Source organism: Dreissena polymorpha, chromosome 2, assembly GCF_020536995.1.
Source record: "Dreissena polymorpha isolate Duluth1 chromosome 2, UMN_Dpol_1.0, whole genome shotgun sequence".
NCBI classification, from domain to species: domain Eukaryota; kingdom Metazoa; phylum Mollusca; class Bivalvia; order Myida; family Dreissenidae; genus Dreissena; species Dreissena polymorpha.
This window is the reverse complement of record NC_068356.1, coordinates 64679924-64705902: the sequence shown is the minus strand read 5'-3', so window position 1 is coordinate 64705902 and position 25979 is coordinate 64679924. Positions and strand designations below refer to the sequence as shown.

The window sequence follows — 25979 nt, the reverse complement described above, 5'->3', positions numbered from 1 at the left end:
TAGCCTAACTGCACTGCATACTTTATGTATCGCTCTCCTAAGTATTGGATATGCTCGAAAGAAGTCCGAAAACAAAATGGCGCCCTTGGTTTACCAGAGGCTACTTTATGCAATAAAAACCCGGTTGGATCCAGAGTGATAATTTATATATTATTGAAACCCGGATACGTACATTTATAATGTTAAATATAATTACGAGGTGCTTTTATAGGTAGAACAATGATTTCGCTATTCAGGTATTTATTTTTCAAAGATTCAACTCACATTGCACGGTTTCATACATACTTATTTTTTTAGGTCACTTACTAAATCATACGATGTTGGCAAAACAGTGTTTAGTCTCCATCACTCAACATAATATTTGTATTGTCTTTACACATATGACCTTTTTTATTAATCTATGCATGTTTACTTAGAAAAGAACTCTTCCCACATATAAAATCGTTAAGCAAAATACAATGTGTTTTAATGGATTAGCTAATATCCTATTAAAATAGGAACATTTGTGTTGAAAAGCATTAACTTTGCATATTTGAATAATAGTTTTTTGGTAACAAAAAAACAAGGAATTATCACTTGTCCCCCTAAGGATAACAAACCCAAACATTTTCATAAAAAAATTGAGACCGATTACTTGGTCAATCAAATCTATAAATTAGCATCAAGAACCATAGAAAATAGACTTAAAAAGTAATTACCAAATCTCATTTCAAAAGACCAAACTGGTTTTGTTTCAGGTCGATACACCGGGGATAATACTAGATTACTCTATGATATCATGAATCATGCAGAACAAAACAAAATAACTGTTCTTGTTATGCTGATTGATTTTGAAAAAGCCTTTGACACGCTGTCTTTCAAATGCGTTGATCAAACATTGAACTTTCAAATTGCTAATTTTGGAACTAGTTTCAAACGTTGGATATCATTTTCCCTAAAAATACGCAAACAATTGTCCAATAAAAAAGGATTTTTATCCGACAGCTTCCCAATAGGCCGCGGCTGTAGATAAGATGATCCTATTTCACTTTATATTTTGTATAGTATATGCAGAATTACTAGCAATCAAAATCAAACAATGATCTGATATAAAAGGCATTACTATAAACGGTATAGAATATGAAATCTCGCAATTTGCTGACGATACGTCTTTATTACTGGATGGTTCTGATACCTCCTTGAACTGTGCATTGAATAAGATCCATGTTTTTTTTTCTTTATTCTCTGGACTTAAAGTAAATATTGATAAAACTTATGTTATATGGATAGGAGCCCTAAAGTAAAGCTCAAAATAAATAAAAACTAAATACAAATTAACATGAGGAGTTACCAGATTTACGTTATTAGTAATAATTTTTGATGTCAACTTAAAAAGTATGGTTGATCTTAACTTTAACAGAAAAATTGATAAAGCGATCAATCTAGTTAATCAATGAACACAAAAGACTACTTACACCTATAGGTAGAATAACTGTGATAAAGTATTTAATTCTTCCATTATTTACTCACTGTTTTATGTCATACTAACCTCTAAGAAGGAAATCGTTGATAAAATTTATAAACTTATGTTCGATTATTTGTGGGATGGCAAACCATATAAAATCAAAAGCGCCACTCTAGTACATGAGTATGAAATTGGTGGATTTAAATTTTGTTGACATATATGCTTATTCTAAAAAATAAAACTAGCATGGATAAGCAAACTGTATTCATGTTGTGAAAGTAAATGTGCCATTTTAATTAAATCGCTTTTTAATATAGGAACACTTTTTAACACAGGAAAACATTATGCTGCTGTTGTAAAAAATAGTATAAAAATGTTTTGTGGTTTGAAAAGTTTACACGTTATTAACAGTTATTTGACTTGTTAGATACTTCAGATGTTAACAGTGTCTTAAATATGCCTTTGTATTACAATCATAACTTAAACATCGGTAATGAACACGTTTTTATTAAAGCAATGTATGACAGAGGAATAAGATTTGTTCGTGATATAGTTATTGACTCAAACTTATTTTGTAGCAAAACACAAATTGAACGATACACTGGTAAAAATATCCATTTATTAGATCCTTAAATCTAGAATTTAACAAGAGAGACGTGAGTGTTCAAATCCCTTCCCTGTCATGCTATGCTTACTTTTTTTATCAATTATAAAAGTCTACCTAGAGTCATATAGGAATGTTTTGTTATAAAAAATGTAGAACCTATTTGCATAAGACAATAGGAAATACTTAATAACGAGGAAAATACATGGATATATATTTTTACAAAATCATTTCTACATAACGAGAGAAACTTGCTCACAGTGGTTTCAGTATAGAATTATCCACTATTAGGAACTAATTCTTTATTGTATAAAATGAATTTAATTAACAATAGAAATTGTTCTTTTTGTAACCTTTGAAAGAGAAACAAATACCCTTCTTTTTTGGAAATGTGACAAAGTCAAAATACTGATCAATGATCTAAAGACAGACTTAGTGCGCAGATTAAATATACCTGATACAATGAATTGTAAGTCATTTACTCTTGGAAGGACTGGATTTGCAAAATACAAAATGAACATATTAACTCTCGAATTTAAAAAATATATGTTTGGCTGGAGAAAAAGAAAACTTTAGCAAATTATTATGGATTACTTAAAAGTTTATCGGGGACTTGCTCCATATATAACAATATAAAACTAACTGAAACGGGAAAAGAACGATGGTCAGTAGTTAAAGAAATTGTTAGCATACACAACTAATGACTTTATACTTAAACTATATAATTGTCACTGTCAACAGATGTTATGATGTTTTGCTTTTTTGTCCAGGTTATTGTCTGTGTGTAACGTTTCTTTTTCCTTGCCTTTTTCTCCTTTTTGTCAAGAAATGAATATGAGAAATACACAAACACGACTACAAATTGTACCTTTGTTCATGACACGCTGTATACACTTGTGGTATATATTGTATTGGTACTTGAATGATATGTTTATAAATAGTATACATAGTGTATGTTTATATGAATTTTCTGAATAAGAGCTTCAAAAAGAGAGAGAGAAACTGGTTCTTTTTTAGTTTCCGGCTTCAAGCACATTTTACACTACACGTGGATTAAATGTATCAATGGTAAGCGAAAGAATAGCAACTAGGTAATGAATGAGTTGGAGATACAAGACCCCTGAATATCACCACTGGACCGATGAACAGCTCTCGGTGCAATTACAGATCTTTAAAATTAAGGTATTGTGGCAATACACCAGTAGATACGAGGATTTCTTGTGTAATTAAAACATAAAGGACGACCAGCCAGACGTTGTGTCAAGATGCTATTTTAAAAGCAAACTGCAGTTAATCGACTCCGAGGTTTCTTTAATTAAGTTTTTTGTGTAATCTCGAAATATATTATGTGAATGCACACAACAATGTTTTCTTTTTAGTATAAATGTATTAAATTATAACTACTATTGATCTCCTTGAACGTCAAAGAACGGCATTGTTTCGTTAATTGGTGTACGGTTTGTCAAACGATTTCAATAGAATCAGAGCCAGTGGTCATAGCAACTCTGTCACGGAAAAAGAGTGCGTATACTTAAAACCATGATATAAAAGAAAGAAAATACCCATACGCACAAGCAATAAAAAATAACTACTTAATATATGGCAAAATATTACCATATGTAAATAAAACAATATCAACGACCTTACAAACACATACCCAGTTTCAGTCTATTGTTAACTTTAGTTTCATGAATGTTTCGAATTGCCTTTTTGCATTTTTAAGAGTCAACAACTAAGCAAATTATATTGAAGATGAGCGGCTTCTAATAAAATGGATTAAATGTCGTTAACGGTAATTCCTCTTAAAATAACAGTTGTTGACATAAGAATTATTTTGTGGCATGCATCAAAAATAGTGATACAATGTTAAATATATAATTTTACGTTACATTAACATTAAATCAAACATGTAACTATTTAATGCAAAAGAAACATTTTAAACCGAATTCCAATTGAAAAAAAACGCGTTTACGAATTTCATATATAAAAGTTACTTTAGTTGACATGTATAAATTGGAAATAAAATGCGAAATTTAAACAAAATATGTATACGTGTACTTACATAACAATAATAACACGACAGCAATCATTTCCAATAAGGGTATTCCCTTCATTGAATTGTTCATGTTAAAAATCTGTGAAGTAGAAACAGCGTTTAAATAAATTGTGTTGTGAACGGAACAAATTCGACATTTCCACAGATCTTTCCAACGCCGCAGTGGAATAGTCGTTTTGGTTACCATTAATGAAAGGCAGTTGTCTGCATTGTGTTACGCATATTGTATGCATTTCTTGGCCGACCATACATCATTATCGTGAAGATATCGCCATAACAACAAAAAGCTACCGCCGAACATTTTTGTCGTATGATTATATTGATTTTGCATTGGTTTGCACTAATACACTGGGCATGGTAATTATTGATGGTTAAACATGTACACCATTAATATAGTCCCAATGCACAACGTTAACTAGAATGTTCTTCTTAATGCGTGATGACTACTTAAAATCCACGCAATTATAACATATAATTTGATTAACAGACCAATGTTTATAAACAAAAGCTTCTACCGATAATAGAGCCCAGGAAGTGCACATTTACTCAATTTGTATGCGACTTTATTATAATAATCATAAGCCAAGTTTATAAACCACAATATTAAATTTGAACATAAGACAAGACCAACTTCAGACGAACAGTGCGAGTTTTCAATGCCGGTGTGACGTGAAACTCGTCAGACCATGAAAAGGGTCAGATAAACGGAAAACACAGAGCACTGCGCATGCGCAATAGAACATAAATAAACAAAAGTATATGCGTGAGAACCGTCAGATACAGGTAATATTGAGCATCGATTCTTTCCATTATTTAATTATAATTGCAACAGACACATGACAATCTATGCATAATACATTTATATATATATCTAATACATAATGTATTTCATGTATAAAACCATAACGGGTGGCAGACGTTTCTCCCCCAAGACGTTTCCTCCCCAGACGTTTCCTCCCCAAAATGGGGGTGAAACGTCTGCATAATATGTATATTAGGCTAGTGTATATTAGCTAATGTATATTAGCAGTAGTTATTTGTAATAAAGTGAAAATAAAGTATAAGTATATTAATTGAGTGCATTTTATGTGTAAAAAATGATGTTATTTGAGTCCTGACTAATTAAAATATTAATTAATGATTTTATATGGTTGTTAAGGGAAGCCTCTAACAAATTTAACAATTAAATAGATCTAATTATACTTGATTTTATAAGTGCCTTAAATTGTTCTTGCATTAATTAAGCTCATTGAAAAATTGAGTAAAATCAAAGATTTGATGTTCTTTGATGGTCATTTTAAATGGAATAGTATGTTACAAATTAAAGTAATTATAACTATTGTATTAATCAATTGAGTAAAAGCACACCTTGAATGTTCTTTGATGGTCATTGTAAGTGGAATAGTATGTTACAAATTACATTATATATAAATGCATGAAAAAAATAAAATTGTTGACAATTATATAGTTTATTTATTTATCATATTTAACTGTTACAAGGAAAACAGTTTTGAAAGTAATATAAATGTGATTTGACCCTATTTAATTGGATTAATTGGATTAAAAACAACAAACAACTACAGTTCCTCAACACTAATGTTTTACATGCATTCCATTCACAGTTAAACCAAAAAAATAATCAAACAAGCTGCTTCATAAATAAAGTTAATTGAAAACTTCATAAACAAAATAATCATTTTGATAATAAATCAAGAATAAACTTCAACCAAACAATCATACATTTATTGGGGGGGAAACGTCTGCACTTAAACCAAAGTGGGGGGGGGGGGAAACGTCTGGGGAGGAAACGTCTAGGGGAGGAAACGTCTTGGGGGTGAAACGTCCGGAAACCATGTATAACTACGATTACAATTTACCTTCATTTTTTCTGCAGTTATTTACTAAATGTATCTTAACGACATCGGTGCAAAATGTCGCTACTACACTTCGGTGCGTTCAACTTCAACGTCTCATTTAATAATGTATTAGACTAATGCGGACATTTGTGCTGAATTTGCTTTTTATACTGAACAAAAACAATTTCGTCGCAAGTGAGATAATTTCTTTTAAAACTGATGTCTTAACAAAATACAGGCGAAATAATTATTTTCAGATAGTTCTTTTGTAACCGACCTTAAGCCTGGCACAGGACAGGGCTCAACATCAACCTAAAAACCAACTTGCCCTGCCGGGCAAGTACTCAGAAAATCTACTTGCCCTGATCGTAGAGCCACTTGCCCAAACATGAAATATCACATTAACTTAAACTGTAAACCTCATATTTTTTAATAAAGATCAAAATAATACACCACAAAACCTTTTTTTATTTTTGCACATTTAACAAAATGATTATAGCAATTAAAGTCTAATTAAAGTCTAAATTTAATGCTCTTTGTTCTTTTTTGCACTTGCCTGGGGGGACAACTAGATTATAAAATAACTTGCCCAGACCCAACTTCTACTTGCCAGGGGCAATAGGACATCTGTTAATGTTGAACCTTGCAGGAGTTTGAAATTCTATCCATAAAGCTAATCTAATGGCTAAATAATAAAAAATATATCCCTTTATACATGTAGTATATAGACTACCATATAGGGGTATATTTTTGTAATATTAGTTTTTATTAGTTTTATGGATAGAATTTCAAACTCCTGTGGGCCTAGCAACCCTGATTTGTTGATATCTTTATTCTCAATCTGTTCAGACTGAATGGCAGTCATCATTGTTATAAGATTAAGAACACACTAAACAATAAACTTGTCATGATTTTGATATAAAGCATTCAATAAATCGTATACATGAATGATCACCAACATACTGTTAATAGTGCTCGATTGGTCATTGTCGGCTCGGGTACTACTTACATGTACCCCGGGTACTATTAAGTATACTTACATGTACCCCGGGTACGGTAAATATACTTAAACGTACCCGGTAAATTTAATGCTAAATCAGTTGTTGTCAGCTTTAAAAAAAATATTTATTATATTCACATTTATGTCTATTTTCTGTAAAATGGCCTCTATATTATCGAAAACTCATACTCAAAAAGCCTGTTGACACATTTTTTTTTAAGATAAGTTTGTTTAAAATAATCGGTAGCGCGTTTTACGACATCGGATTTTAGGCGGTAATACAACTCGGGTACAGTCTAATATCGAACGGGTACGATTACGTTTAGTTACCGTACCCGGGGTACATGTTAGTATACTTAAGAGTACCCGGAGAACATGTAAGTAGTACCTGAGCCGACAATGACCAATCAAGCATTATTAGTGAATATTTTCCAAATTATTTTCATCTACACAACATGTGTAGCAAAGTTGGCAACTGTATATTTAAAAAAATCCAAATAAAATGTAAAATTCTAGGAAATAAGGATAAGTCATAGATTAGATATTTTATAAATTGTTTGTTATAAGAAAGTGGCTAGCCGTACGGCCCTGTACAACTAGCCAATATACTTTATATAGGCTAGCCATACGGGGCCGTACCACTAGCCTATATTGGCTTGTCCTATGGCTCTGTACGTTTAGCCTTTCCTATAGGGAATGTTTAACCATACGGCTGTTATAACAAATAAATATATTGATTATTCATTGATCTACGTGCAGATTTCTTTGCCATGCATCATGAGAACACGTGCTAATACATGTACTTAAAATTGTGTGCTACCACGCAGGCTGATTAGATGCTAATTGTTTTTTGCTACATGAACGTCACGCAAGATAATTAGTGCATATGTTTTAGCTACTTAGATAGTGAAATTCTGATTATTGTGCATAGTATATAAAGGGTGTAAAAAAGGGAGATATGAAAATGTAATTTATTTCGCAAAACAACACATACAGCAATTAATATAAATCACAGTTATGTAGTATTTAAATACGCATTGTACATCAATTCCTAAAACCCGGGTTCAAGACTTTGAACCGCGGTTCAAAGTCTCTTAACTCTATAGTTAAGAAACGACCAATGAAACCGTGACATTTGCCATCTAATTGTGGTTTAACCTCCGCTGATTGGTTGTCTCTGAATTATGTAGATAAGAGATTTGTTTCTTTTTTAGACGCACTTTGAACCGCGGTTCAAACTCTTGAACTCGGGTTAAAGGAATAAATAGTTAACTGTTAAATAATGAATGTGCATTCCGCGCGTCTTAACCCCAATTTAAGACTTTGAACCGCAGTTTAAGACTTTAAACTGCAGTTTAAGACTTTGAACCGCAGTTCAAAGTCTCTTATCCCTATAGTTAAGAGAGGACCAATAAAAAAATAATGTGCAAATGGCACTTTGAACTCGGGTTCAAAGTTTCTTAACTATACAATTGACTGTTAAATAATTAATGTGCATTCCGCGCCTCTTAACCACAGTTTAGGACTTTGAACCGCAGTTCAAAGTCTCTTAACCCTATAGTTAAGAGATGACCAATGAAGTCGCGGTATTTACCTTCTTATTGTGGTTTAGCCCCGCTGATTGGTTGTCTCAGATTACAGATTTGTATCTATTTTTAGACACACTTTGAACCGTGGTTCAAAGTCTTGAACCCGGGTTTAAGGACTTCATGTGCAAATGGCACATCTCTTAACTATATAGTTAACTGTTAAACCGTGGTTAAAGGAATTAATATGCATTTCGCTTGCCATACCACTGCCTTATTAAAATGATCATTCATTAGTGAAGATATTCACCTATAGACAGTTGTGATAAAGAGATCTTTATCAGCAAATTGTTGGTTAAGAACCTTGAAACTTTCACACATGGTAGCTACGAGCATATGTGCGACCCTGCACTATTTGGATTTTTTTTATCTGACCCCTGGGTCAAAAGTTATGGGGGTTGGGGTGGGGCCGGATAAGATATTTTCACTCATTTATGTAGGTTATTTTACATTAACTTCTTCATTTCTACACCGATTAACTTCAAATTGATACTGAACCTCTCTTATTACAATACGGTCAATCTCAACTATGAGTGGCCCCATTCCCAACCCTGGGGCGCCCCGCCAACAAAGACCACACCCACCCAAAATTGCCTTTTACTATCACTTTTTCATTTCTACACCGATTCACTTCTAATTGATACTGAACTTCTCTTATGACAATACAGTCAATTTCAACTATGCATGGCCCCATTACCAACCCTGGGGCGCCCCTGGGTCAAACATGCGGTGTGGGTATCAGTGCTCCAGCTAGGATTTGAAAAGGGCAGGGGGGCTTTTTTGTCAAAAGGGCACTTTCGACGCGCAGTACTTTGTGAAAAGGGCACTTTCGACGCGCAGTATTTTGTGAAAAGGGCACGTTCGAGCGCGCGGGTGTTTCTGGAATGCTTTCTATTGCATGTTCATTTATATGTTATAAATAATTGTATTAATCCCATTATTATTAAACCATTCAAATATAATGTCTACAATGAGGATTAAACTAATTACAATGTAATAAGAGATTTATGAATAATCATATGTTAAACAAAAAATTATTATTTTTTTTTTTTTTGGGGGGGGTGGGGGGGGCAGGGCGGAGGTTCGGGGGGGGGGGCAGGGCGAAGGTTCGGGAGGGCAGGGCGCGGCGCCCTTCGATTTAGGCCTAGCTGGAGCACTGTGTATACTGGTCGGCTTCTACCGCGCCATTTCTAGTTATAACATGTATAAGTTTATTACTGCCTGTGAGATTTGTCAGACCAACTCTTTGTATGCAATAATGATTATGATGATGATGGTAGTGAGGGTGACTTGTCTTTCCCATAAAAACATTATGATTACTGCCCATTACTATTGTCAGACCAACTCTATGTATGCAATAATGATGATGATAAAAGTAAAAGTGGTGGTTACTTGTCTTTGTAATCATATGAATGATTACATGTTTATTACTGCCTGTGAGATTTGTCAGACCAACTCTATGTATGCAATAATGATGATGATAAAGGGGGTAGTGGTGGTGACTGGCCTTTTTCATGATAACATGATTATCACTGCCCATGAGATTTGTCAGACCAACTCTATGTATGCATAATGATGATGATAAATGTGGTAGTGGTGGTGACTGGCCTTTCTTACAATAACATGAGTATAACTGCCTGTGAGATTTGTCAGACCAACTCCAAGCATGCAATAATGATGATGATGAAGATGGTAGTGATGGTGACTGGCCTTTCTCATGAAAACATGAGTATAACTGCCTGTGAGGTTTGTCAGATCAACTCTCTATATGCAGTTATGATGATTATAAAGGTGGTAAAGGTGGTGACTTGTCTTTCTCTTGATTGCTTGATTTTCAGTGCCTATGAGATTTGTCAGACCAACTCAATGTATGCAATAATGATGATGATGAGGGGGTAGTGATGGTGACTTGTCCTTCTCATGATAACACGAGAATAACTGCCTGTGAGATTTTTAAGACCAACTCCAAGCATGCAATAATGATGATGATGAAGATGGTAGTGATGGTGACTTGTCTTTCTCATGATAACATGAGTATAACTGCCCATGAGTTTTGTCAGATCAACTCTCTGTATGCAATAATGATGATGATAAAGTTGGTATAGGTGGTGACTTGCCTTTCTCATGATAACACGATAATTACATCCCTTGAGATATGTCAGACCAACTCTCTGTATGCAATATTAATAATGATTATGATGAAGGTGGTAGTGGCAGTTACTTGCCTTTCTCATGAATACATTGATAATTACATCCCGAGAGATTTGTCAGACCAATTTTATGTATGCAATAATGATGATGATAAAGGTGGTGTACATGAAGGTGGTGACTTGTCTTTCTCTTGATTACATGATTATAAGTGCCTGTGAAATTTGTGAGACCAACTCTCTGTATGCAATAAAGATTATGATGAAGGTGGTAGTGGCGGTTACTTGCCTTTCTCATGAATACATTGATAATTACATTCCGAGAGATTTGTCAGACCATTTTTATGTATGCAATAATGATGATGATAAAGGTGGTGTACATGAAGGTGGTGACTTGTCTTTCTCTTGATTACATGATTATAAGTGCCTGTGAAATTTGTCAGACTAACTCTCTTTATGCAATAAAGATTATGATGAAGGTGGTTGTGGCGGTTACTTGCCTTTCTCATGAATACATTGATAATTACATCCCGTGAGATTTGTCAGACTTACTCTATGTATGCAATAATGATGATGATAAAGGTGGTTTAGGTGGTGACTTGCCTTTCTCATAAAACATGATTATTACATCCTGTGAGATGTCAGACCAACTCACTGTATGCAATAATGATTATGATGAAGGTGGTGGTGGCGGTTACTTTCCTTTCTCATAAATACATTGATAATTACATCCTGTGAGATTTGTCAGACTTACTCTATGTATGCTATAATGATAATGATAAAGGTGGTGTAGGTGGTGACTTGTCTTTCTCTTGATTACATGATTATAAGTGCCTGTGAGATTTGTCCGACTTACTCTCTCGATGCAATAAATATTATGATGAAGGTGGTAGTGGCGGTTATTTGCCTTTCTCATGAATACATTGATAATTACATCCTGTGAGATTTGTCAGACCAACGCTATGTATGAAATAATGATGATGATAAAGGTTGTAGCGGTGGTGACTGGCCTTTCTCATGATAACATGAGTATAACTGCCTGTGAGATTTGTCAGACCAACTCCAAGCATGCAATAATGATGATGATGAAGATGGTATTGGTGGTGACTTGTCTTTCTCATGATAACATGAGTATTACTGCCTGTGAGATTTGTCAGACCAACTCTATGTATGCAATAATGATGATGATAAAGGTGGTAGTGGTGGTGACTGGCCTTTCTCATGATAAGATGAGTATTACTGCATGTGAGATTTGTCAGACCAACTCTATGTATGCAATAATGATGATGATAAAGGTGGTAGTGGTGGTGAATGGCCTTTCTCATGATAACGTGAGTATAACTGCCCGTGAGATTTGTCAGACCAACTCCAAGCATGCAATAATGATGATGATGAAGATGGTAGTGATGGTGACTTGTCTTTCTCATGATAACACGAGTATAACTGCCTGTGAGGTTTGTCAGATCAACTCTCTATATGCAATAATGATGATTGTAAAGGCGGTAAAGGTGGTGACTTGTCTTTCTCTTGAGTGCTTGAAATAAGTGCCTATGAGATTTGTCAGACCAACTCTATGTATGCAATAATGATTATGATGAAGGCGGTAATGCGCACTTGCCTTTCTCATGAATACATTGATAATTACATCCAGTGAGAATTGTCAGACCAACTCTATGTATGCAATAATGATGATGATGAAGATGGTAGTGGTGGTGACTTGTCTTTCTCATGATAACATGAGTATTACTGCCTGTGAGATTTGTCAGACCAACGCTATGTATGCAATAACGATGATGATAAAGGTGGAAGTGGTGGTGACTGGCCTTTCTCATGATAACGTGAGTATAACTGCCTGTGAGATTTGTCAGACCAACTCCATGCATTCAATAATGATGATGATGAAGATGGTAGTGATGGTGACTTGTCTTTCTCATGATAACACGAGTATAACTGCCTGTGAGGTTTGTCAGATCAACTCTCTATATGCAGTTATGATGATTATAAAGGTGGTAAAGGTGGTGACTTGTCTTTCTCTTGATTGCTTGATTTTCAGTGCCTATGAGATTTGTCAGACCAACTCAATGTATGCAATAATGATTATGATGAAGGCGGTAGTGCGCACTTGCCTTTCTCATGAATACATTGATAATTACATCCCGTGAGAATTGTTAGACCAACTCTATGTATGCCATAATGATGATGATAAAGGTGGTAGTGGTGGTGACTGGCCTTTCTCATGATAACATGAGTATAACTGTCTGTGAGATTTGTCAGACCAACTCTATGTATGCAATAATGATGATGATGAAGATGGTAGTGGTGGTGACTTGTCTTTCTCATGATAACATGAGTATTACTGCCTGTGAGATTTGTCAGACCAACTCTATGTATGCAATAATGATGATGATAAAGGTGGTAGTGGTGGTGACTGGCCTTTCTCATGATAACATGAGTATTACTGCCTGTGAAATTTGTCAGACCAACTCTATGTATGCAATAATGATGATGATAAAGGTGGTAGTGGTGGTGACTGGCCTTTCACATGATAACGTGAGTATAACTGCCTGTGAGAATTGTCAGACCAACTCCAAGCATGCAATAATGATGATGATGAAGATGGTATTGGTGGTGACTTGTCTTTCTCATGATAACATGAGTATAACTGCCTGTGAGGTTTGTCAGATCAACTCTCTATATGCAGTAATGATGATTATAAAGGTGGTAAAGGTGGTGACTTGTCTTTCTCTTGATTGCTTGATTTTAAGTGCCTATGAGATTTGTCAGACCAACTCTATGTATGCAATAATGATTATGATGAAGGCGGTAGTGCTCACTTGTGTTTCTCATGAAAACATTGATAATTACATCCTGTGAGAATTGTCAGACCAACTCTATGAATGCCATAATGATGATGATAAAGGTGGTAGTGGTGGTGACTGGCCTTTCTCATGATAACACGAGTATAACTGCCTGTGAGATTTGTCAGACCAACTCTTAGCATGCAATAATGATTATGATGAAGGTGGTAGTGCGCACTTGCCTTTCTTATGAATACATTGATAATTACTGCCCGTGAGATTTGTCAGACCATCTCTCTTTTTATAATAATGAAGAAAAGGGGGGCATATAGTGATTGGACTGTGTGTCTGTCTGTCTGTCCGTCTTTCCGCCACACTTTGCATTTAGGTTTCGAAAAATGCTCAAAACTTCTATCTCCTTGAGATATAACCTTCATATTTGGTATGCATGTGTATATAGACAAGGCCTTTCCATACGCACACAATTTTTTACCCCTGTGACCTTGAACTTTCGGTCCGCGTTTAGGTTTCGAAATCTGCGTTTAGGTTTCGAAAAAAGCTCATAACTTATATTAAGCATTTATAGGGGGCATAAGTCATCTAATGGTGACAGCTCTTGTTCTGTTTTATTTACAGGTAAAAGGACGACATTATATGTTTGGCTTATTTTGTTTTTCAGATAAATCAAGAGTTGTGCTTAACGTGGGACATAAAACACAAAGTAACATCTGCATGCCACCCACAAACAAACGGCCTTGATGAAAGGATCAATCAAACAATCAAAAGGTAAATTTCAAACTATTTATCACTGAGATGTGACTGTGTTTCTGCTTATTATTCACGAAAAATTTTAACCAAGCATTTGCCAATCTGTTTTGTCTTTGTGTGTAAAATTGGCCTTGCTCACCCTTAAATTTACACACCAGATTTTCCAAAATTAATCATAAAGAGAGATAGGTTCCTTCTCAATTGCTGGTACATGTAATTCTAACGAAGCCTTGAATATTTGGATTTCTACCCTGAAGACTTTAGCTGGTTCAATATCTATTCTGTACAATATGTGTAGGGAGCGTAATTATTGTCTTTAAAATTTTCATTGAATTCATTAAGTTGCATAATTTATACCAGAATAGTGTTCATTATCACTTTATGTGCTTCTGATTTGTTAAAACCTCACTAATTGTCTGATTTTTGTTAAAGGGCCTTAAGCAAATTGGTCAACGACATACAGAACGATTGGGATAAAAGGCTTGATGAGGTTCTTTTCTCAATTCGGACCAAAAAACAGTCGTCAACAAAAATCAGCCCATTCTTCCTTCTGTACGGACGGGAAGCGATGTACCCGAGTCAGTTGCAGACTGTGGCTCTTGATGTATGTAAATAAAGCATCTTTGATTACATACTTAATATGTTGCTGACAGGAGTTTAGATGAAGATTTAATGTTTTCCATATCCTGTGTCAATTTAATTGTGTTAGTCCCACATTCTTTAACATATCCTTGCTATGGAAAGACCTAGAGTGAAAAAGAAGGGGGCAGCATAGCACTCTCTTATTGGTTCATCCCTCCAGCCCCTCATGGTTGGTCAAAACCAAAAATACGAAACAAATGCTTAAATTACCTCGTGAACATTCCCTTTCAGGCCCCATTTATTGTCCAATCTTCCTGAAACTTGGTAAAAAAATCTGTCCATATTATATTTTTACCAACTTTGAAGCTAAGTTGCCAGAGGTCAAGAATTAAGTCACTAGGTAAAATTAAAGAAAAGGTTTGTGAACTCCCTAGTTTCATGGCTAAATCTTTACGAAACTTGGTTAGAATCTTGACAATATCTAGGCCGAGTTCAAATCTGGGTCAGTGAGTCCAAAAACCGTTTCAACTGTTTAAATTTTACCAAAATCTTGTGACTACCTTAGTGGCCACATTTATGACCCAATCTTGACGAAATATTATTTTTGAAAATACCTAGTCCAAGTCATGTGTATCCATAAACTAGGTCACTAGGTCCAGTTTTGATTATTTGGTTACCTCAAACTCAGGTGAGCAATTCAGGGCCATACTTGTTAAACAACGAGTATATTTCTTGATCACCACCTAAATTATAAGTGTTTAGAATAAGGAATTCCCTAGAAATATTTAATAATTACGTCAACTTTTATGTTGTATGTTCAATTTATGTGCTTTTTCTTTTACAACGATATATTTCTTGTTCTGTCCACATAATAAGTTATATCTTTTCTCAAAAACTCATCAACTACACTTATGAATAAACACTCTCTTTGGAAACAAACATGGAAACAAAAAATATGTTTTATGTTTTGTCAAACCGAAAGAAAAACAATTCTGAATATTGACATATAATGGACTATTTTCTCCTTCTTAAATCAAGTACTGGTATGTTTCATTCGAAATAAAGAAGTATATTTGTTTAGAAATGTTCTTTAGAAGAGTAAAAAGACTTTTGTTTGTTACACAAATGTAATATTAATCAGCAAAAGCAAAAAAATAATGAACAATACTTGTTTCTTTATTTGGTGGATTGTTTAATGATGTGCATTTGTCTTTTTTTCATCAGGACATAATAGGTGTATTGTCCGACCCAGACATGATTGAAAAACAATCCAGTGTGCGAAAGCAACAAACAGAAACCGCAGGAAAAGTTGTACTGGACAATATGTCTAAAGCCAAAAAGACTTAATTCAAGCCAACAACGAAAAAAGAAAATTTAATCAAATACATGTTGGGGCTAGGGTGTTATAGTTCAATGCTTCGAGGGCGGTGAGAAAAGCCAAAGGAAATCTTGAAAGTAATTACACTGGACCATATGTTGTAGACAATATTAAAGGGAATATTGCAACACTAAAATCAATGAGTGGACAGGTTTTGAAGTCTGGAGTGTCCCTTAGCAACTTAAAAATATTTGTGGAATCAGCAGTGAAATCAGCAGAAAAATGCTTAAAGCTTCAAACAGGAGTCGGCAGAGTAAATACAATACAATGTATTTGCAGTTTTACAGAAAAGCTAAGTGTTTGTCCAGTCAGCTCCTTCATTAATGAGGCTTTAAAACTAAATCAAGGTAAAATACACTTAATACGAACAAGTAAAGATGGGCACTAAAATTTTGTGTGTACATGGTTTACCTGCATAAATAATTTGGAATTGCATATTTATTTAAATTATAGAACAACAAAGTAAATGTTGAAAATGGTTCATGATAGTTCTATGTATATTGTTAAATCACTCATTTTAGGGCAATTACAATTTTTTGTTTAAAAAGACAATCTTACTAAACATTTGCGGATTTTAGGTGATATTGATACTGATTTTAAGGTGATGCCATGTTTTATAGTTAACTTGAATGTACAGATATTTTTCAATTCATTGCTTTGTAACTAAATTTATGTATTTTTTACCACCTTCCTGTAACTTTTAATTTAGTGTTATGTTGGAAATTGAGATTTTCATGTTAAAAAGTATGCATCAAGATAGATTAAATCAAAGACAAATGTTGATAAGTGCTTATTGATAACATTTCATTCACTATGTGTGTAGTTTCCTTCACATGAATCAGTAATCATGTAAGAAACAAAAATTTGTTTGCAGCTGGTTGTAACTGCATGTGTAATTTCTATTCAAAATGATGGTTTTAATAACATGTGATTCAATTAGAAATGCATTTCTCATTTTGACCAGTTAATAATGGAAAATCAGAGGATATAAAAAAAAACATAAATTTACATAATGAAGTATTAATAACACCATGTTATTCGGGTACAGACAACTGTAACATTTATTAATTTATATGAATCATAATTACTATATGTGCTTATGCATACATGTTGATTATTGTTGATGTCTTAATAAACCAATAGTATATTATCAATATGTGTTTTTGCTCGAAAATATGTTTTTGTAGCAGGAAGTGCTTTGGGCTCGATTAATGTGAGAACTCCACAAAATATTAATAAAATCCTTCTGTGCCTTTTATTTCTGAAAACAGAAGTAGCCAGTTGGTATTACACATCTCCTAAACAAGTACAGCACAATGAAACTTATATGTTCTATAAATAAATCCTAATTTTTTTTAAACATCTTATCCACACACAAAATATTGATGATTGTGGTGCTCAAATCGCAAAACCAACTGTTTGGCAAAATAATGCAGATGGTTAGATTATGATAAGTGCCAGAAAAAACAAACTCTATAGATAATAATTGATATGATAATCATTGCTTGACAGAATCACAGTTGACCTATATATTTATTTATGTGGTGATGTATTTTTCAATGAGTGACTTAAGATTCCAAGAACATATTGACTTAAAATAAATAATACCGATGGCGGAAATGACTTATTATTTCATGTTTATGAACCGGTTTTAAAATACTTTGTAGACTTATCTACTAGGCAGTGAGGACTTTTAGACCACCTCAAAAGGTGATAAACTTCAACTATATTTTGACCTAGGTCAGTAACCGACTTAAGAATATTATGCAAACATAATACTGATGACTGATGAGTCTGTTGTGTCTTATATTATCAATGCTATTTAAAATGTTAAGTCCATTTCAACCTTAAGACTAATAATAACAAGCAAATTCATTAAATTGATATCCCCCGCAAAAAAAATGTTGATTATTGATGGGTGCAGAACTTACAGAAAAGTTTATTTGAAGGGTTGTACCCTTTCTCACTTATTTAAAAGTTACAACATAAAAAAACAATGGGCAATAACTCTTATTTAATAAAGTGTAGGGTTATGGTTCTATTTATGAGATATAGCCCTGAAAAGTTACATCATACAAAAACAATAAAAGAAAGGGCAATAACCGTTATGTAAGAAAGTATACGATTATGGCTCATGTGCATTGATAATTATACATCCATGAAGTTTCATGTTAAAATCTTGTATAGTACATGTATCTGAGATATAGCCCTAGTAACATCATACCAAAATAACAAAGAGCAATAACTCTTATTTCAGAAAGCGATGGGTTATGGTTCTTGTGCATGGCACCTCTCCTCAGCAATATTTATACACACATAAAGTTTCATGTTGAAAACTTATATTGAGTTTCTGAGAAGCCCTGAAAAGTTTGTGAGAGACTGCACTGACAGACAGGCAGACAGTACATTTAGTATATTTAGTGTACAGTTAAGTATACGTAAGAGTACCCGGGGTACTTTTAAGCAGTACCCGAGCAAAACCGACAGTGTCAAATGGAGCTTATTGACAGACTAAACAAATGATGATAGTGGTAACTTTGATTGTATGAAATATATTATAATACAATAATTTTCTTGAATTGAGTGTACATGTGAATTAGCTAAAATAATGATAAAAAACAGCGTTTAGTGTTTATAATCAGTTTTTAACATTTTTTATCTTTTATATATATATATATATATATATATATATATATATATATATTCTGAAAATATTTTCTTAATGTTATATATTTCTATGAAAACACTGCAACACCATAAAGTACACATTAACCTTTTTATTTACAACATAATGCATGTACATCGTCGATATATATAACATTTGAAACGAACATCGTTTAAAAAATCAAATGTTTGCATGGTTTTAGAACTACTGTTTTGATATCTTTGTTGTGAACAACGCCTTAACGTTCAACGTCCGAAAAAAAGATGTCCGAAAATAACTGCAAGGTGTTAAAACGCGAAATGAAGTTGAATATAAACAACCATTCGTAAAATATTATTTTTCATCAATATGACATTTTTCACGGCGACTGATCTGAGCAATCTCACGGGGGTACTGTGAGAATCGTCAGATTTCCGGTTTATCTGACAGATCTCACGATCTGACCATATTCACGCTACACCGGTACAACATGTATCTCTTGAAAAATGTTAGGATTTATGACTAATTCGCTATCGCTCACATGCCTATGTTTACGCTTACGATATGTCAGAAAAATTCGATGCGAAACTTGTTTAACCCACTAGTTGGCATGATAAACCCATAAAGGCCAAAACTGAATTTGGTATATAAATCTTGAACAGATTTAAATATGAGTTTAACGTATTGAACAATCTTGATCACAATTACCATGTATTAGATATCTTAAATCACGTTTGCAAATTGCAAGCAATGGAAACCTTTATAATATATGAGTTTTGTATGTATATTTCAAATAAAAAGAGGTTAAAAGTTATACCATCTTAATTATGACACAATTGAATATTTAAGAATTCACACATACTTACCAGATACTTAACTTCTCAAAAAGCGAGCGTTCGAAGATATTATTAAATATATGTTCTTATCAGAGGGATTTCAAAGGTAAATTACCCCCAAACTACAGGTAACGGCCACCGGAAAAACTTTGCGAAACCGAAATTTCGCAAACTTAAGTACCCTTTTTCTTGAAGGTTTGCTTATTTGTGATAAAGTATAAGATAAAAGTCTAACTTGTGATTAATAATTGGTTATTTTTGCTTGTTAAATGCGTTTTCTTCACTATGAACTCTATTTGCAAAGTTGGAGTTCCCATGGGATTTTTGTAATATCCCACGGGATTTTTCATTTACCCATGGGAATTTTGGTTTCTCCCATGGGATTTTTCTCCAGCTTTTTTTATGGGAGAAAAAATCCCATGGGATTTTCAAAAACATAAAACACGTTCGTTTGTGCTTAGTTATCGATTTTAAGCATTGTTAAAGCATTTGTGCTTATTTTCGTTCAATTTACTTTGATAGAAAAAAAATCCCATTTTTTTATGGGAAAAAAAAATCCCATGGGATTTTTTTCTGATTTTTAGAGATTTATTCATGTAACCTTCAGAAACACTACCTTTTAACAAATGATGAGCATTTCTCGCGATTTCAACGTGTTAAATCGTGTTTTAAAATAATAAAAAAATCCCATGGGATTTTTTTGTCCCATGGGATTTTTTTTCCCATGGGATTTTTTTTTTCCAACGGGATTTTTTTTAAGGTATAAGTTTCTAAAAGCTATATAATAATAATAATAATAATAATAATAATAATAATAATAATAATAATAATAATAATAATAATAATAATAATCGTGCTCAATATGATGAATTTGTACTTTTAAGCGACTAACATTTTTATTCGAGCCGATCGTCGAGTCCGAATGGTGAGTATAAGAGCAATTTACCAGTACAAATAAATCTCACTTGTGAAGAGAACGCTACCGTACTATAAAATAATCTTGATAATAAGTCATATCATTTCTCGACAGAAAATGAAAACAGTATCCATATTGATGTCAGCAATGTCCCCTGCTATGATAAATATTGACAAAATGAAAAACCTTGACAATTATTCCGTGTCGAATACGCATTAGATTATAGCAATCAAATTCATATAAGCATTGATAAGATAATATGCGAAAATGGGTCTTATGTCAAATACGGCAAGCGTAGCTCCATTCCATAATGTCCGGTATTAAGTCACGTCAAGTTTCGTGGTCGAATTATAGCATAATAATCATTTTCACATTACGCGAATCATATGAGTTTCCCTACATATATTGTGTTAAAATTTATGTTACACTAATGTGCGATGATGAAAAGGGGATTTCGGTAATTCTACATTCGCCCGCCTAGTACCGAAATCCCCATATTTACGCCTTAAAGGGTCAATAGGTCATCGGTATGAATGGTTTTTGACTTCACATGAATGTTAAGGTGCAAAAAAATGATATTACTTTTAATTATTAAGCACTCTTGACAGCATTAAGTTGCCTCTCAGTGGGGATTTCGGTAATTCTACACTAGAACTTAAACGCGCGCCGGTACCGAAATCCTGCTGTACAAACCTTCAAGTGTCAACAAAATTATTATAGTGTTTTTTTCATTAGCAACCAGTGACATGTATTATCTCCCATTCGGTTACTTCTTTTGGAAAATAATTAGCGGGGATTTCGGTACTGCTACACTCGTACGCCCAGAGCCGAAATCACCCATGTTTACGCCAATCCCCCATATTACGCCTTAAAGGGTCTATATGTCATTATGTTTGGGTTTTGGCTTTGCATTAATGTTGATTTGTACACAATCATATTAGTGTTAATCATTTAAACACTCTTATCAGAATATTTTTTCCATTATTCAATAGTTTATTAATGTGAAAAATGTGTAAACGAATGTAAAAAAGGTAAAATGTACATTTAAAACATTGGTTACACAAAAGTATATGTAAATATAACATGACATAGTAATAATAAGTCTTCAGAAAGTATTTTCCAAACAAATCTGATGAAACAAATGATATCGTACTACCTTATTTACAATATGCTATACACTTTTGCAATTTAGTTATCAATGTTTAACCAAAGCATAAATCAGGATAATATGTTGCCTCTTAGCGGGGATTTCGGTAATTCTTAACAAGCACATAAACCCGCGCCGGTACCGAAATCCCCGCTGTACAAACCTTCAAGTGTAAAAAAAATACTGATTTAGGTTTAAATAAAGGGAACAATAGTATTTTTGGCCACCAAAAAGCACTTCCGCGTCAACAAAACGATTGAAATTATGTCAGAAACTCAGCTTTTCATTGTATATATTGCAATACACCATCGGCCGCCGAGAGCGGAATACTGCGTTTGGCCGCTAAACAATGTGGATTGCATCAAATTAAATGTCAATTTTCGATTTTATTACAAAAATAAACACTGCCTTTTTATAAATATGTCAAGCACGTACACTTAACAAAAACAATCGATATATCTTTATGTAATGTAGAAAAGTAAAGCGCTTTATATATAACAATGTTTTAAAATGTCTCTCTGGTTGAGAAAAAAACTAAACAAAACCATGTAGAACATATATGTTTTCATAATTAAAAAAAAATATTTAATGATGCACGTGATGTTTTATAATTGATATAAGTTCACGTGTCATTAAGCGAGTTAAGGAAGAGATGCGAATTAAATTACACATAATTAAAAAATGATACTATACTGTCAGCTTGATTTATAAATTGTGTTCCATCGCGCCAATATACTAGTATTCATTGTTCGATGAAATTGTGTATAAAAGCAAAACGATTGAAATTATGTCAGAAATCCTGCTTTTCACATGAAATGATCTTTAACACTTTATTTATTCCAATCAGGTAAATAACAAATACAATAATAGGGGAAGTCTATACTGTGTATTAGAAACTTGTTGTGGTGATCCCTATCTTATCCGCTCAATACACATCCACCTGGCTACTGTACAGAAAAAATTAGATTTACTTCCAAAATAACTGATTTCATTAATTGCTAACTTGTTGTCTACATTTTAAATTAACAACGATAATGGATCAACATCACCGTTGCACAATTATTAAGTTCACAGTAATCTGTACTTTAAATAGATAGCCTAATTAAAGACGGTGCTAATAAAGAACAAAGCGTGAGAGTGGATATTAAGAAATTAGATCCTTTTTTGCATGACACTGGCAGTATATCATTTTATCTTATATAAATAAGCCACATTTAAGACATGGATAAAATTAAAATAAGACACATTTGCATCTTTCATTTCTTGAAAAAAATATAAGCACGCAGTCACATATAAATAAGATACATTGAAGACACAGAAAAAAATAAATAAGACACATTTGCATCTTTCACTAAATTTTCTTAAAAAAACATGTAAAACTGAAGAAAAACATTTATTACTGACACATTATTCTAAAAGTCGACTGACAACTTAAGTTAAAAGAGGGATTTACAATTAAATAAGATCCATTTTCGCATGATGCTGGTTGTAGAGCAAGCAATACATTTCTTACTGACACATTATTCTAAAAGTCGACAGGCAACATAAATTCAAAGAGGGAACCACAATTAAATAAGATCAATTTTCGCATGATACTGGTTGTATAGCAAGTAGTCACATATTAATTACAGCTTGCATTAGTTGCAATGATTTTGTTAAGTGCGCGTGCTTCTGAACGTTGCGTTAAGCGAGAGTGTTGTCATTTTGTTAGTTTTATATTTTGATATTATGTATGATTATTGCTTGTTTTGAATTTGAAATAAACGCTTTCTGGCAAATAAGCATCGTCTTAATTTTAATACAAATAATGAACATTTGACATACAAAATGTCCAATAACATACCGGCAATAACATTATATATATATGTTAATTTCTGTGCATGTTTATACCGAAATTATAGCCGACATCGGCAGTTAGGGAAATTTTGTGACACACTTTAACAAATCAAACATGCATGATAGTTCTTTTTTCATATGATATTCCCCTGGTTGCTTACCGGTGTATTGGTGCAGTTGATAACCCCGCCGGGACTACAGTAGGGTGCTAATACACACGTGTATCGTGTTCAATACAATCGTCTTAATTTTAATACAAATAATGAACATTTGACATACAAAATGTCCAATAACATATCGGCATTAACATTATATATATGTTAATTTCTTTGCATGTTTATACCGAAATTATAGCCGACATCGGCAGTTAGGGAAATTTTGTGACACACTTTAACAAATCAAACATGCATGATAGTTCTTTTTTCATATGATATTCCCCTGGTTGCTTACCGGTGTATTGGTGCAGTTGATAACCCCGCCGGGACTACAGTAGGGTGCTAATACACACGTGTATCGTGTTCAATACCCGATCCATGCTACAACGTGTAAGAACGGGAATTTCGGTAATTCTACCTTTTTAAGCTTGCGCACCTCTAATGGGCACATATCCAAATATAATTTAATTATTATTTTCCTAATCAGCATCATTTCACTAAACTACATGCAAATTTGTAGGTAGCTTTCCATGCTTAAAAAAAAATAAACCGATTTTTTCAAAACCACCCTCACGCTCGGCTTTTGTCCAGTTTATTTTCACCCCTGGGGTATATAAAAGTTCCATAATTCATTCAAATTTCCAAATATGGGCATGCAGTTGGTGTGTACAGATGCAGTAAAGGTGTTTAAAGTTTAAACAAGATGAAATAAGTATTCTTTTACAGACATTTATTTTTTACAAATTTTAATCTATGGAATAGCGCCATGAAATGTAAGTGATTTCAGCCAAGTAAAAATTGGGTCGGTGAAAAACAAAGTGTCATAAAATTCAAAATAGTATCATTTAAGTTATATTTTAAACTAAGTTTTTATAGAAACACTATATACAGCAAAAATACCAAAAAAATAGACAGATTTACCGTTTACTTTTTGAAATAAAAATAAAAATGCAACATGCATCATTCGTATTTTCAGCAGTAAATTAATCAATTTAGCCATAACGTTGTTTTAATTTTAAAATTGAAGGATGTGCATACAATTTTCAACATATTTAACAATTTAGCTTATGTGCTATATTAAATCAAATTACGTTAGAAAAGAAATAAAACGCGTCGCAAAAAGTATGCGATGTCGGCAGGAATCGAACCTGCGCGGGAAAATCCCAAAAGATGTCAATTTCATCGCCTTACCCACTCGGCCACGACAACTTTACATCTATGTAACCTTAAATAAGATATATATAAGTAAACAGGTAAAAAGGCTCGCTCGATCTTTGAAGAAATCGCGAAATCGTATTTTTCAGATGATAATTGGATCAAAGTCAATATTTATAGTGAAAATAATGTAATCTAAATGAATAAGTTAAACATATATCAAAATTCGAAGTTTGAAAAAAATAAAATGCATCTCTCGGAAATAAGCGATCATTGAAGATCGGCAATTGCTTATGTATGAAGTGAAAGGACAGTTGAAAGTTTCCATTTTGCACGTTAATGATTCTGATAATATGGTGACAAAGGCAGCAGTCCTATGTAGTATTGTGTTTGACCGGAGAGTAGCGTAATCTGTGTCGGTGTTGGGCGCTCTGAGGGCGCAATCCGGCTACATAGGTACATAGAAACCTCTTGTGGCTATAGTCCATGGATCGGGTTCGGCAGACAGGGAACATGTAAATTTTTATATGTATGTTTTATATCTTAATTACCTAAACGTATATTTATCCTGGTTACTTATTTACTGAGGTATGAGTTAGTCGCAATGATTGTAGATACGTTGTACTATTTTTAGTAAGTATTTGGAGGACGAGTGGCACAGGCACGCGCTTTATTATCACTTATGCAAGGAACGCGTTTTGTTTATATACGTATTTTTGATATTCCGATAGGCTTAAGGGAGGTAACTTATTCAAGCAAAACGCGATATTTTTTGCGATGCCTTTTTATAACTCTTGTTTAATTAATTACATACGAATATACAGCTAAATTTAAGATGATTTTTACCAGAAAAAAATTTCGGAGAAAGATATATTGAGATTTTGATATTCCATAGAATGCGAGTCTCCATATATATTTTCTATTGCAGGGGAGGTAATTTAAAATTTTTAAAGTCTCCGAATTGGTCTTTGTTGTATCTATTTACGTTTATTTTCAAGCTTATGGCGATTAAAAAATTAATTATTATTAGTATATGCTCACATGGATATTGGTACGGATATATCGTGTTCA

The 25979-nt window shown here is 33.3% G+C and overlaps 1 protein-coding gene and 1 long non-coding RNA gene across 3 annotated transcripts in view; both read left to right on the top strand.

Annotated features, from left to right (window-relative positions):
- Positions 1-25979, top strand: part of LOC127867345 (uncharacterized) — a 209796-nt gene that overhangs the window by 72779 nt on the left and 111038 nt on the right. The window lies entirely within an intron of this gene.
- LOC127867359 (uncharacterized) lies at positions 13902-16594 on the top strand. Its single transcript, XR_008043459.1, has 3 exons — positions 13902-14277; positions 14692-14863; positions 16066-16594. It is a non-coding gene; the product is annotated as an uncharacterized LOC127867359 (long non-coding RNA).